The 15,355-nt window shown below is 42.4% G+C and overlaps 1 protein-coding gene across 10 annotated transcripts in view; it reads right to left on the bottom strand.

Moving 5' to 3' along the window:
* The window catches only part of gra (granulito), a 265,219-nt gene that overhangs the window by 145,523 nt on the left and 104,341 nt on the right, over window positions 1-15,355 (bottom strand). The gene's annotated exons all lie outside the window — the stretch shown is intronic.

The raw sequence follows: 15,355 nt of genomic DNA, 5'->3' as shown, positions 1-15,355 counted from the left end.
GAAGAGTCTGTCACTCTAGAATCACTCCAGGCGCTGCTCCACAAACCACTGACCACCTCTCGGCGCTTACCCATTGTCTCTTGAGACAATGAGGCCAAAGAAGAAGATATATATATATGAATACATTTTTTTATTTTTACAGACTACCCCATCTCCACCACCCCTGCCCCCCCCCACCCCAGGTCTCTGACATCACAGATTCAATCTGTCAGGAGCCTTCACAACTCTCCCTGATCACGTTGTTGTCAGATGCGGAAGATTAGTAGACTTTCTTTGAACTCTTGTTTGTTGACTTGGATGGCCTTCATTGAGATTTGTAGTATCTGGTGCTTTCTGAATTTCAGGTTCAGATCTGGTTCGTCCAAATGTATGACTGATTGACATTTTTGATAAATAGATATAACATTTCTCCTGTTTCTTCTTATAGTACCTTCTGAAGCATGTACTAAATAAGATCTCTGTTGATTTTCATCTCTCTGGACGATTACTCCTTCTCTGCCTTGGTCTGGTACGAATATCTTTTCTTCTTCTTTCAAATTAGGTAGGTTCAAAGAACAAAAGAACAAACAAACAAAGAACAGTACAGCACAGGAGCAGGCCATTCGGCCCTCCAAGCCTGCGCCAATCTTGATGCCTGCCTAAACTAAAACCTTCTGCACTTCCAGGGACTATTCCCATTCCCTCTATTCCCATCCTATTCATGTATTTGTCAAGATGCCTCTTAAACGTCGCTATCATACCTGCTTCCACCACCTCCCCTGGCAACAAGTTCCAGGCACTCACCACCCTCTGTGTAAAGAACTTGCCTCGCACATCCCCTCTAAACTTTGCCCCTCGCACTTTAAACCTATGTCCCCTGGTAACTGACTCTTCCACCCTGGGAAAAAGCTTCTGACTATCCACTCTGTCCATGCCGCTTATAACTTTGTAAACCTCGATCATGTCGCCCCTCCACCTCTGTCGTTCCAGTGAAAACAATCAGAGTTTATCCAACCTCTCCTCTTAGCTAATGCCCTCCAGACCAGGCAACATCCTGGTAAACCTCTTCTGTACCCTCCCCAAAGCTTCCACGTCCTTCTGGTAGTGTGGTGACCAGAATTGCACGCAATATTCTAAGTGTGGCCTAACTAAAGTTCTGTACAGCTGCAGCATGACTTGCCAATTTTTATACTCTATGCCCCGACCGATGAAGGCAAGCATGCCGTATGCCTTCTTGGTACAATATTTCCTATTATAATTATAAGCTTGTTGCTTTCAGTAAGACTTTTCTCTGTCTTGAATTCTCTGATAATCCTAGACTTTTAGCCCTGGAAGTAATTTTTTGGATAGGATGGGAAGTTGTGTTCGAAGCTTCCGTCCCATCAACAGTTCTGTTGGTGCTAATCCATACTGCAATGGAGTAGATCGATTGTTTAGGAAAATCTTCATTTTGCTTTAACAGTGCTTTGATAGTTCTGACTCCTCTTTCAGTTTCACCATTAGATTGAGGAACTTGTAAGATGCCGAGGCCTCAACTTTTTACAATTTATATAAATGACTTGGATAAAGGGACCGAAGGTATAGTTGCTAAATTTGCTGATGACACAAAGATAGGTAGGAAAATAAGTGGTGAAGAGGACATAAGGAGTCTACAAAGGGATAAAGATAAGTTAAGTGAGTTGGCAAAGATCTGGCAAATGGAGAATAATGAGAGAAAATGTCCATTATTTAAATGGTGAGAAATTGCAGAGCTCTGTGATGCAGAGGGATCTGGGTGTCCTGGTGCATGAATCGCAAAAGGTCAGTATGCAGGTACAGAAGTAATTAGGAAAGCTAATAGAATGTTATTGTTTATTGCAAGGGGAATTGAATACAAAAATAGGGAGGATATGCTTCAGTTGTACAGGGCATTGTTGAGACCATATCAGGAGTTCTGTGTACAGTATTGGTCTCCTTATTTAAAGAAGGATGTAAACGTGTTAGAAGCAGTTCAAAGAAGGTTTACTAGACTAATTCTTGGAATGGCCGGGTTGTCTTATGGAGGAAAGGTTGGACAGGCCAGGTTTGTATCACTGGAGTTTAGAAGAATGAGAGACGAATTGATTGAAACACAAGATTCTGAGGGGTCTTGAGAGGGTGGATGTGGAAAGGATGTTTCCCCTTGTGGGAGAATCTTGAACTAGAGGTCACTATTTAAAAATAAGTGGTCACCCATTTAAGAGAGAGATGAGGAGAATTTTTTTCTCTGAGGGTCGTGAGTCTTTGGAACTCTGTTCGTCAAAAGGTGGTGGAAGCAGAGTCTTTGAATATTTTTAAGGCAGAGGTAGATAGATTCTTGATTAGCAAGGGGGTGAAAGGTTATCGTGGTATCGAGGGTACAAATCAGATCAGTCATGATCTTATTGAATGGTGGAGCAGGCTCGAGTGGCCTACTCTTGCTCTTAACTCGCATGTTCATATGTACAAATCCACAGTTTTCCACAAAGTGCATAAAATAGTCATTTGCAAATTGTGGTCCATTATCGGAAACTACCTGGTCAGGTACACCATGTGTTGCAAAGATCTTTAATAAAGCTTGAATGAACATATGAACACATGATTATCTCAGTAGTTGTTGTGTACAAACACTTGACTTCAATCCACCTTGATGACAATCAGGTAGGATTTTCCATTAAACATGAATAGATCTATCCCTAGACGTTCCCACGCTCTGGTTGGAAATTGCGTCAAGATAATGGGGGTGCCTCTGATCCCTTCTGTGCACTACGCATACCTGGCAATTAGAAATAATTTTTTATATACCTCTCGATATTGACGGCGACCACATGGATGACTGAGCCCGTGCTCTGCATTTCATTATGCCCATGTGGCCCTGGTGTATTTTCTCCAAGATGTCTACCCAGACTGAGTTCGGAATCATCAGCCTCTCGTCATATACCAGCAAATCATCCACAATGGTAAAATGCCTCTGTGTTCGAAGAAGATTTTCAATATTGTACCACTGGGATGCTGCTATGGCCAACCTTGCATGCAATATTGGCGGATACAGATATATTCCTTATCTTGCACCTGAGCATGACGAATTTCTTGGAGCTTTTTTGAACTTGCTGGCCATTATGATGCAGTGAACTGAGAATATGACTCAATCTCATTAATAAAGTTAGCATCCTGTTCTATAAGATGGTCAACAGTAGCTCTGGACAATGCAGTGCTGTTTGTTGCTTGCCCTGTACGTACACTATTTCGTACATGAATCTCATTAGCCTCAACTGGAATCTTGGAGGCATCAAGTAAGGAAACTAGGGGTTTGTGGTCTGCTTCTATGACAACCTATAAGCCGATAATATAATGAGAACTTCTCACATGACTGCGACAGCTTCTTTCTCTATGACGGTGTACCCCATCTCAGTCTCAGACAATGCTCGTGACGTATAATAAACTGATCTTCGACATCCATCTGTTCTTGACAAAAGATTGCCCCTAATACTGTTGATGAGGCATCGGCTGCAATTGTAGTCGCTAGTGAGGGGTTATATCTGGCGATATCAGCATCTCCTTGATCCTTTGAAATGCTTGCTCCTGATGTGCATCCCAACACCATGCTTGAGCTTTCCTTAATAGTTGTCTTAAGAGTTCAGTATCTTGCGCTAGATTCGGTAAAGATTTTGCCAACTGATTAACCATTCCAAGGAATCGTTGTGGATCTTGGGCAGAAGTAGGAATTGGAAATTTACCAATGGCTCTCGTCTTTTGTGGGTCTGCCACTATGCCGTTGCTACTGACAATGTGTCCTAAGAAACAAATAGACGTTTTCGAAAATTCACACTTTTCATTAAATGTCAGTCCTCCTTCTTGTAGACGATTCAAAACTGTTCTAACCCTCAGATCATGTTCTTCAACAGATATTCCATTGACTAAGTTGTCATCAATATGGCATTTTACTCCTTTAAGACCCTGTAAAATGTTCAACATAGTTCTTTGGAATATTTCTGGTGATGTTACTCTGAATGGTAAACGCTTAAAACAAAATCTTCTGAACAGAGTAATGAAGGTTGTCAACAACCTTGACCTCTTATCCAACGGAACTTGCCAAAGGTCACAACTTGTGTCAATCTTTGTGAACATGATACTTTTGGATTCGTTTGCCAAGCTTTCATCTACTGAGAACATTGGATGAATTTTTCTGGCTACGGCCTTATTACGTTGAGTTAAGATTACACAAATGCGAAGAGTACCGTTAGGTTTAGGAACTGGAAACATTCCCAACCACCACTCTGTCTGTTCAGTGTCAGGAGAAATGACTCCTATCCTGGTCATCCCTTTTAGCTGATGTTGGACTTGCTTCATTAGTGGGTGTGGTATCTTCCTAAGTGTAAATGGACATACAGGTTTAGCGTCTTTACCCAACGTAATGCTGTATTCAATCTCCAGTCTTCCTAGACCATTAAATTTCAGGAATCCTTTTAGAAGTGGCTCCTGGATTCTTGTTGCTTAACTTCTTCCACTTTTCTTATAAGATGGAGGTCAATACAAGCTCTTCTAGTTAAAAGAGAAAATTCCTGATTCCGTAGAATTTTCAGTGTTTCCAATATCTGCTTTCCTTTGTACTGAAATGTTGCCTGTAGCTTTCCCTTGACTTTCAGTTCAATCCCTCCTGGGCCATGTAACTGGGTTTCTGTTAGTTGCAGGTAATGCATTGATAACCATGGTTCTGACAAAACCATTACACTTGCTCCAGTCTTTAGTTTAAAATTGGTGATATGTCCGTTGACATATATAATTACAGACCAGAGTGCCTGATTAGTGTCATTGATAACACCAAGGAAGTTTTCTGATTTCTCTCCTGATGGAGATTGTTCAACTTCATGAACAGCTCTATGCTTGAAGACTTTTTCTTTCGAACCTATGGGAATATAGATTTTACTTAGGCCCATCTTCCCAAAATGGCCTACTTTCTTGCAGTAGAAGCATTCAGCTTTGTTTGCAGGACACTGTTCGCACCTGTGGGTCTTTTTGGTGCCACAGCACTGGCAGGGTTTTATGGAATCTTGCACTACCCACCTTCCCACCACCCCCACCCCCCAGTGTACCTTTTTTGGTGCTGCTTTTACAGCCCTGTGCTTAAGGAACTGTATGGTCGCTGGAGGTTTCCTGCACCAAGGTTTTTCTTCACCCCTTAGGATTGCTCTGTTCTTCTTCTGGACCTCTCCTTGTCTCGCCAGCTGAATTGCTTTGTGTTGGGCTAGGTCTTCCTTCAACTGTAATAGATCTGAAAAGGATTCATCAGCAATGCCTACTACAATGCAGTCTCGTATTAATTCTGCTTTTGTGTCTCCATATTTGCATCCTTCAGCTAGTCTGTAAAGGTCATTACTAAAAGCATCACCTGGTTTCTGAACCCTTCTGTTAAATTTTGCCCTTTCCAGAATCCTATTGCTCCTCAGTTTGAAATAGTGGTCAAAGGCTTTTAAAACTTCATCAAATTTATCTGATGTCTCATTAATGCTTTGTATTGCAATATCATCTGCTATTGCTCCGATGGAATACAGCAATGTGTTAACTTGCTCTGCTTCAGAATGACTAATTTGAAAACAATTCTGTATCAAAACATCTTTCTCGCCAGTGACCAATTTTGAATTTGATTTGGTCCTTCCGTGTGTCCAAATCTCTCTGGTACCATAAATTTAAAATCCACGGCTTTCTATTTGGTTTACTTTCTTTTTAAATTTTCTCCTCAATATCAGAAGGTTCCCGCGCTTTTCAGCCTTATGCTGACTCCCACTATGGTCACCATTTCTCCCTGTGAAATCTTGCCACTAGACTCTACTCTTTTCTTTAAACACAGTTTTGCAGCATTTTTTTCTATACTCTTTTTACTCCCTTCACTTAGATTTGAATATTTGCAGCCTTTTTGTTTTTTTCTCTGCCTCGCAGGTGCCACGTGTAATGGTGCCAACCTCAAATCTGCCCTCGTTAAGGACGTTAGGTTTCCCCGGTGCCTGCCTGGTGCCATTAGGAATAAATTTTTACCTGTTTATGGGTTTCTCACCCCAACCGTTGCTTAGTTCTCCAACTCGAAGCCTGCGACTGCTTGACCGGAATGTCTTCGCTGACCACCACTCCTTTGTGGTGCAGCTTGAATGCCTCTGCGGTGCAGCTTGAATGCCTCTGCAAGTTGATTCCCCAACTCTCCCTGCGTCCTTTGGTCACAGAACAGCTCTGGAGCTTTTTTCACACTCTCTTCTTGAGTTCTGCAGTTTTGATGCCTTTTCCAGATTAGCTTTCTCCAAAGTATTGTTCAAATCCTTCTGGGTGTTGTATGGTAAGAATCATCGCTCTTCACCATGTTGTATATTTGGTTAGTCTGCCACCGTTTGTGTATTTGGTTAGTCTAACCAGGTTTCCCGGTGCCAGAGATAAAGTTGAAATCTTGAAGGGCAATGCAGTTCACAGCCCCATTATCACACTAAAAGTTCCAATCTGCCTCCTTGAAGTGGATTGGCTGCCCACCCAACTTCCAGCCTCAGTTAAAGCTGGAAATGGATAGCTTGGAGGCAGGTTTATGTCAGGAACAGATTTTTCAGACTTTAACCACGCATCTGACCCAAACCTGCCCATTTTCTTGTGTTAAAATTCATTCCTTTATCTTGCTTCTTGACCACTGGATTGATAGTGATGTCCATATTTTTTATTTTTTATTTATTTTTTTTATTTAGAGATACAGCACTGAAACAGGCCCTTCGGCCCACCGAGTCTGTGCCGACCAACAACCACCCATTTATACTAACCCTACAGTAATCCCATATTTCCTATCACCTTCCTACACTAGGGGCAATTTACAACGGCCAATTTACCTATCACCTGCAAGTCTTTGGATGTGGGAGGAAACCGGAGCACCCGGCGAAAACCCACGCAGACACGGGGAGAACTTGCAAACTCCGTACAGGCAGTACCCAGAATCAAACCCGGGTCCCTGGAGCTGTGAGGCTGCGGTGCTAACCACTGCGCTGCCCATGATCTCTAATGCATCAGCATTGACTCACATATAGTACCTTGAATCTTTCAGGCAATTCTAAATATTGCATTCACACCACCTGATGAAACATGCTTGGCAACCTTTGCAAGACCATGTTCTGTACACAAATTCAGATGCTTACTATCAAACTTACCAGTGTAAGTGCCTAGTGTTTGCTTCCATGGTGCTTCCCCTTAGGGGCAATCCTCTAAAATCTAATCTTGGATGTTGTCCAAGTAATAGCTCAGTGGCAGGAATATTGTGTCCATTTGAGCCTCTTGGGATTCAGGTGGCCCTCATTTATGGCAGTTAAGCCTAAAGATCAACCTGTTGCATATTGCAACACATGCACAGGCAAACTAGGTCTGCGCGCTTTCTAGTACCTGTGCAGACATTGTAGAGGGTGGTCCAAGGGGGTCTAGATGTGTAGGAGTCCTCAGAGACAGCATAGTCAGCTGTGTCCTCATAAGTTATTGTCTGACCATAGTGTAACAGCATATCTAATGGCACCAATTAGGTCACTGAGCCGACAACCGATAGCCCCAAGTCTATTGAAGCTGGAAGAGATAGCCATTGCAATTTGGTAACAGTCTGAAATCTGTGGCAGAAGCTCCCATTTCCCTTAGGGCCTCAGGCATGGAGGTTCCACTGCATATATCTGAGTTACCACACACTTAGGGGGTGAATTGTACCATCAATAAACCACCAGACAGGGCAGTTGCTGGTCTACTCTTCCACCTGAGCTGCCATCTACAACATATTCTTTGCATACTTTCTAGTGCCTGTCTCAATGCTTGATGTTCAAAAAGCATCCTGCTATACTGTGTCTCACTCAGGACACTACACCCAAGTTCATTCTCTAAATTCCTGAGGTACAAGGCTTCTAAGCTGGTACTTGAGGAGAGAGACTGATGCAAGGTAAAGTGCTGACCAAATGACCAAATAGAGTGGGGCCTAGTGTACCCTTCTGGGGCATGCCAAGAGAAACAGAAAGGGAAGTCAGGTTACAATAGTGTACTGCTAGGCAACTTTCGCATGTAGCTTTGAGAAGAAGTAACATGGTAAAATGCTGAAGTGTATGCTTTTCTGTGAATTTGTGAATTAGAGAATAGAATAATTTATTACTAACTCTGAGCTGACAACAAATCTATTTTTCCATTTTCAGCACTTATGTCTTGCCTTCCCAGATTTTAAGAGCTTCTTCCTCATATGGGGAGGAATGGTTCATGTGAAGTGTTCTTTGATGAACTACTCTCAAAGCTCAGGCATCTACGGACACTGGTGGTCGATGCTGCTCCTGCTCTTCCTCTTCCTCCTCTTCATGCTGCTTCTTCTCCTGCTGCACTTCTTGCTGCCCAAGTGGTGGTAAAAGCTGGTTCTTCATGATGCGAAAGGCATGCAGCAGACCAGTACAAATCTGGATAGCCGTTCAGGGCTGTACTGCAAAGTCCCTCCTGAATTGCCCAGACAAAGGAACATTGCTTGAACACTCCGACTGTCTGCTCAATGAAGATGCTTCTGGTGCCAGCATAGCTCATTATACTCCAGCTGTGCTGGGTTCCTAACAGAAATCGTTAGCCAAGTCTGAAAGGATTAGTCCTTGTTGCCCAATAGCCAGCCTGTAACCTAGTGGCTTGGTTCGAATAAAGGTAGCTCAGAAGATTGGCGCAGGATGAATGTATCACAACTGTTGTTAGGAAACTGCACACAGACTGTGTGGTGTGTTGCCTGTGGGGCCAAACAAGCTGGATATTAAGGGAGTGGAATACCTTTGTATTCGTAATGTGCCAGGATTGTGATGGGGTGCAGGCAAGGCAATGTGATTGCTGTCTATGGTACCTTGAACCCTGGGAAAGCCTGCATTATATGCAAAGCCTAATGCTTTCTCATCCTTCTTTGCTCTGCTCCTGGAGAAGGAGATGCAAATGTTCCTCCGAGCGTGGAGAGCCTCAGAAACTTTGCTGACACAAAGTTAAACTGCAAAGATAATTACTGACATAACCTGCTGCTGCCTCTAAGGAAATAAAAGCAAAATACTGCAGATGTTGGAAATCTGGAATAAAAACAAAGTGCTGGAAATACTCAGCAGGTCGGGCTGCATCTGTGAAAACAGAAACAGAGTCAACGTTTCAAGTCTGTGATCTTCAAGTTCTGATGAAAGGTCACAGACCTGAAATGTTAACCCTGTTTCTCTCTCCACATTACTGCTGTCTCTAAGGATCCTGTTGCATAGAAGTTAAGGGCCACAGTAACCATGACAACCACTGTTCATGCCCTGGATCGAGGCTCAAGTTGTGGCTACAGCAGATGATGCAGCTCGGTGATAGCCTGAGACATTACTCTTTAGTGAAATTTAGGTCGGAAGTACTCTCTTAAGAATGCCTGTCAGTATGGTTTCCTGCACAGTACCCTCCTCTCCCCTCACTCTAGCTGTTCCTGCTCTTTCCTATCTTTTTGCTTGTTCTCCTTCATCCTCCACTACCTCTATTAGACCACACATGACTGCAGCTAAAAGCAATGGCACAGCCGCAATAACTTCTGTTCAGAAGTCAGAAATCAGTTATAGAAATGATGGAATGGGTCAAAAAAAAAGTTAAACAGCAGCCTAAAAAGGACAAACCAGCAACTAACCTGGAAATACTGGATGAGCCTTTTAAATAGTGCTGGTGAAGGGTCCTTGATGTCAGTGCCATGAGCTGTTGAGCAAATTTCTCACGTGATGAGTCAGGTAGCCCAATTTCACAAAAGGGTTCTACATCAAGTGCAGGACACTTATTGAAGTGTTTTAATGATGTTTTTTAATACTTGTGGTAGACGCTAATATGGTGGGTGGTGTCTTCCCCCATGAAACAGGTGGGCTCACACTACCTGCCATGCTGGATGTTTCAGCATTTGTTTTACACCTGTAAAATGGATGCCACACCAACAAATGTCTAGGCCTATAAATTTATCTGTAATTTTTTAAATCTTGGAATGTAAAATTTTTTTTAAAAGGAACTTACTTAGAAGTATTCCATTTAAATTATCGCTTTCCTTTAAACCAGCAGTTGTGCAAGAATGACCTGTCACTGCTGTTCCATTTCTTCATCTGTAAAGATCTGGGAGCCGACAATTTGTTTCTAAACCAGTTAAATGTTGATAGAGTAGGAACAATTTCTAAAAGCTGGAAACTAAGAAAAACTAAACTACAAAACCTTCATGCCAATCAAGAACCGTTTTTTTGCTTCACATACTCGACAAGTTTTGATGAGTTCTCAGCTAACCAATAGCAACATTTGTCCAATGTGAATACTTAAATGTCAACATCTATATGGGTTATTTTAATTCAGTCTTAATATAGAGAAGCATGATTTTCCTCCATTGCCACCACCTTTCATAATTTTGGTGTACTATCTACCCTTATTTGGATAATAAGTTTCTACAGTAAGCTGGCCAGCCAGCTGGTAGTGTGCAATAACAACCTGGGTCACTATCCATTTATTTTCCTACCCCAAGGAATATATACATTCTCCACCTGATGGTTTCCCAAATTCTCGCACCCCATGACACTGTATTGCCACATTTATTCTTGACTGATCTTTGTGTTCTGAGACAGAGATCGCAGATTTGACACTTTAAAGAAGTTACAATCGCCCAGATTTTGCAGACATCGGCGAAGCAAGGTCACTCGCCACTGCCTTCGAAGAAAGCTTCACTGTGAGATTTAATGATCGCTGTGGCAAGAACATACGAACATACAAATTAGGAACAGGAGTAGGCCACTCGGCTCTTCGAGCCTGCTCCACCATTTTATAAGTTCATGGCTGAACTGATTACTCCACATTTCCAGCTACCCCCAATAACCTTCCACCCCCTTGCTCATCAAGAATCTATCTACCTCTGCCTTAAAAATATTCAAAGACTTAACTTTACCTCCCTCGATATGCCATTTATTGTAATATTCTTTAGTGGAAATTCCTAGTGTGGAGCTACAGTGATCAAGCTGTCCAAGCAGCCAATTGCATTTAAGAATTCTCATAGTCAGCTATCCAAGAAATGAAAAGCACTAATAATAAAATCATTTTTTTTTAAATTTACAAACAGCAAAATAAAGATTGGGGCATGGGGTTAAAGGTAGTAGCTGAAATATGAACAAACTTGAAAAATAAAAGTTTTAAAATATTTTTTCTTTGATGGAATGTGGGTGTCGCTGGCACAGCCAGCATTTCTTACCCATCCTTAACTGCCCTTGAGAAGGTGGTGGGGGAGCTGCCTTCTCAAACCACTGCACTCTATTTGGTGCGGGTACACCCACAGTATTGTTAGGGAGGGAGTTCCATGATTTTGATCCAGTGACAGTGAAGGAACAGCCATGTATTGCCAAGTCAGGATGGTGGGTGACTTGGAGGGCAACTTGCAGGTGATGGTGTTCCATGCGTCTGCTGTCCTTGTTCCTCTAAGTGGAAGAGGTCGTAGGTTTGGAAGGTGCTGTTGAAGGAGGCATGGTGAGTTGCTGCAGTGCATCTTGTATATGGTACACACTGCTGCCACTATGTGTCGGTGGTGAAGGGCATGAATGTTTAAGGTGGTAGATGGGGTGCCGATCAAGCAGGCTGCTTTATCCTGGATGGTGTTGAGCTTCCTGAGTGTTGTTGAAGCCGCACTCATCCAGGCAAGTGCAGTATATTCCATCGCATTCCTGACTTGTGTCTCTTACATGGTGGACAGGCTTTGGGGAGTCAGGAGTCATGGCCAATATAGTTTAAAAATACAGAGCAGTCTTAAGGAATAAATTACTATTCCTATAAAATATATTCTCATTTAAGTCAAACAACCTTTAATTTTGTGTTTTCATCTTCAGTGGTTGAATTTTTAGATTTGTAATGGGCCACATATTTTAAAAAGTGTGACTACAATGAACAATCAAATGGGATCCACGCTTTACAATAGTTACTGTGCCACAGAATAAGAATACTCAGATGGTTCTCAGTTGTAAATTAGTTCTCCCTTAATCCACCACAGAGTATGCAAAGTCACTATAAAGAATAAAAAAAAGACTTTCATTTATATAGTGCCTTTCACAACTATCGGACATCTCAAAGCGCTTTACAACCAATGAAGAACTATTTTTGAAGTGTAGTCGTTGTTGTAATGCAGGAACTGCAGAGTCAGCATGCGTAAAGCAAACTCCCACAAACAGCAATGTGATAACAGCAGATAATCTTGTTTTGTGATGTTGATTGAGGATAAAATATTGGCCAGGTGGTTAACTCCCCCGCACTTCTTCGAAATAGTGCCCTGGGATCTTTTACATCCACCCGAGCAAGTAGATGGAGCCTCGATTCAACGTATCATCCAAAAGACAGCACCTCTGACAGTGCAGCGCTCCCTTAGCACTGCACTGGACAGTCAGCCTGGACTTTTGTGCTCAAGCCCTAGAGTGAACCCAGAACCTTTTGACTCAGAGTGAAGTGCAACTAACTGAGCCACAGCTGACCCAAAAGTTAGAAATCTTGGGATTTCATATCATCATGCAGGCCCCCACCTGCCAAGAATGAAACACACATTATTTTGCCACATGAACATTAAAACTTAAAATTGCTGTTGCAAAGAGGGCCTATCACAAGAAATTGCCAGGCCCTTCGCCGGAAATAACTTTTTTTGCATAGTAACAGTCAGTACTTGGAACGGACAAAGGGGCCACTCCCCGCTCCAATTTAATCCACAATGGACTTTTGATTACCAGACGTTGAAGGTGGAGAGGCTAGCATTCCAGGTTAACTGCCAAGAAGGCCGAATACACAAACAGACGTGCTCAGTCCAGTTTAGTCACATGACTAACTGACTGTTGGAGTTTTTTTGAATTTGAACTTACCACAGGGAATTTGAACTCAGAAAGCTGTTTGCTCATGGACTGAGAACACCTCTCTCCTGTCTGTTCTCATCTCGCTTTCACCAGCTTCGGAAACCATTGAAGAAATATGAACCCCAAGAGAGAAAAGTCTCCTACAGTGAACAAGGTTTAAGAAGAATACTGAACCCCAACGAGAAGCAAGACTACCTACAATCAAAGACCACAGTGAGCTTGAAGCACTGTAAAAACCCCTCTTCAGAGATGGCCTCAAACCACTCTACTTTATTTTCTTTCTGCTCTTTTCTGTCTCTATTTGCATGTGCGTATCGCGTATACATGCTAGCATAGGGCGCGTCGTGTATCCGTAGGCATTAACCGAATTAGAGTTTAAGTTTTAATAAATTTCACATCTTTAAACCTAAGAAGGCCTGTTTATGCTCATTTCTTTGCCTTATAATTGGCAAGGGGGAGCTCAAAACACAGTGTGTCTCAAATTAAACCCTGTTACAATAAGACCAGGTGAAGACAGTAAAAGAACCGCTCGACATCTTTCTCACCTGGTCGGAACAGGAATTTGGGTCCTAGCATCTGGAATTTTACCCACAGACAAACGAGAGAAATTGGAAGTGGGAAGTCAAATTGTTCCCAATCAAAAAAGAGCAAGATTAATACAGGTTTTCTTGTGGTTGTGTGATTGAATACTAACACATCTGCAACTGAAGTGAATAGCTCTCCAAGCCAGGGTGAAGTAACTTGGGATAAGTTAAAAGCACTGCATATGCAGGAGTTGAGAAAAATGGCTAAGCAGTGTGGGATCACTATACGTGGCAAGGCTAGGAAGTCTGAACTCCTAAGGCTAGTTGCCAACCATTTTTCCCTTGAATCTGAACAGGCAGAAACAGGGTTAGAAGCATACTCTGACAGGGTAGTGTTAGCAAAGATACAATTGGAACAGAGGAAACTTGAACTTGAGAAAAGAGAGAGGCAGAGAGAGCCTTCCAGAAGGAACGTGAAGAAAATGAAAGGCAGGAGAGAGAGAGAGTAGAGAAAGACAGGAGAAGGAAAGAGAGAGAGAGGAGAGAGAGAGAGAGAGAAAGAATATTCCAGAAAGAATCCAAAGAGAGACAGCTGAAGCGGCTTGAGTTAACTAGAGGGTGAAAGAGTAACCCCAGTGAAAGCATGGCCAATATGGAGCAGCATAATTCAGGGCTGGGTATAAGATTGCTAAAACCTGCTCAATTTATTCCAAAATTCAATGTGGAAGACGTGCAAGTGTTTTTTTGTGTCTTTTGAGAAACTGGCAAGGCAGCTAAAATGGCCAGCTGAGACCTGGTCTCTTTTACTGCAAAGAAAACTAACTGGAAAAGCCCATGAGGTTTATTCCTTGCTGCCAGATGAGAGTTCTTCAAATTATGAAGTGACCAAAAATGCTATCCTCAGGGCATATGAATTAGTACCCTAAGCCTATCGCCAGAAGTTTAGAACCCTCAAAAAGCAAGCTAATTAAACTTATCTGGAGTTTGAAAGAAGTAAGCAGCTGGCTTTTGACCAGTGGCTGAGGGCTCTTAAAATACAGTTCAGCTATGAGACTCTCAGAGAAGTAATTCTGTTAGAGGAATTTAAAAACTCACTACCATTCTCACTAAAAAGCCATGTAAAGGAGCAGCAGGTTCAGGGAGCCCGGCGAGCGGCCATTCTGGCCGACGTGTTTGCTTTAATTTATAAGTCGGTTTCCCAGCGGAGAACCTTTCGTAATCACCCCCGCAAATCCAAAAAGAACAAAGGGTGGGAAGGTGACAGAAGTCCAGGCAGTCCTGGAAGAGAAAGAAAAGCAGGAGACACAGGTGGCCATCCTCCAGCAAAAAAGATAGGTGCTGTGAGCAAGAATGAGACCCGGAGACCTGTGTGCTTCCATTGTAATAAGGCAGGGCGTTTTAAAGCTGTCTGCTGGAAACAGGAATCCTCTCCCACAGTTGGAGAAAAAGGGAAACACCCATCCCCTGAAGTCAAAAGACTTTGCACTTCAAAGACACTCGGCAGTCATGACAATGGGAAAACTGAAAAAAAGCTTCCCCAAAGAACCACATGGCTGCTGGGATGCCAAAAAAACAGGAAAATAAAGCAGCACTGGCACCCAGAAAAGACAATTCTAATAAGCTTTAAGATTGATGAATGAATGGAAATGAATAAGAAAAATGCATGGTTTTTCTTTTTGTATCTTATATTTCTCTCAAATCTTATAATGAAATGCATCGTTTTTTTCAGATTGCATTTCATTCCCCTGGGTATGGAGGTGTCATACAGGCCCCCACCTGCCAAGAATGAGGCACACATTATTTTGCCACGTGAACATTAAAACTTAAAATTTCTGCTGGGAAGAAAAGAAGGCCTAGCACAAGGAATTGTCAGGCCCCTTGCTGGAAATACCTTTTTTGCATAGTAACAGACAGTACTTGGAACGGCAAAGGGGCAACTCCCTGCTCCAATTTAATCCACAACGGACTTTTGATTACCGGACATTGAAGGTG

Source organism: Heterodontus francisci, chromosome 5 (genome assembly GCF_036365525.1).
Source record: "Heterodontus francisci isolate sHetFra1 chromosome 5, sHetFra1.hap1, whole genome shotgun sequence".
NCBI classification, from domain to species: domain Eukaryota; kingdom Metazoa; phylum Chordata; class Chondrichthyes; order Heterodontiformes; family Heterodontidae; genus Heterodontus; species Heterodontus francisci.
The sequence above is the reverse complement of the archived record's forward strand: the minus strand, read 5'-3'. Positions and strand labels throughout refer to the sequence as shown.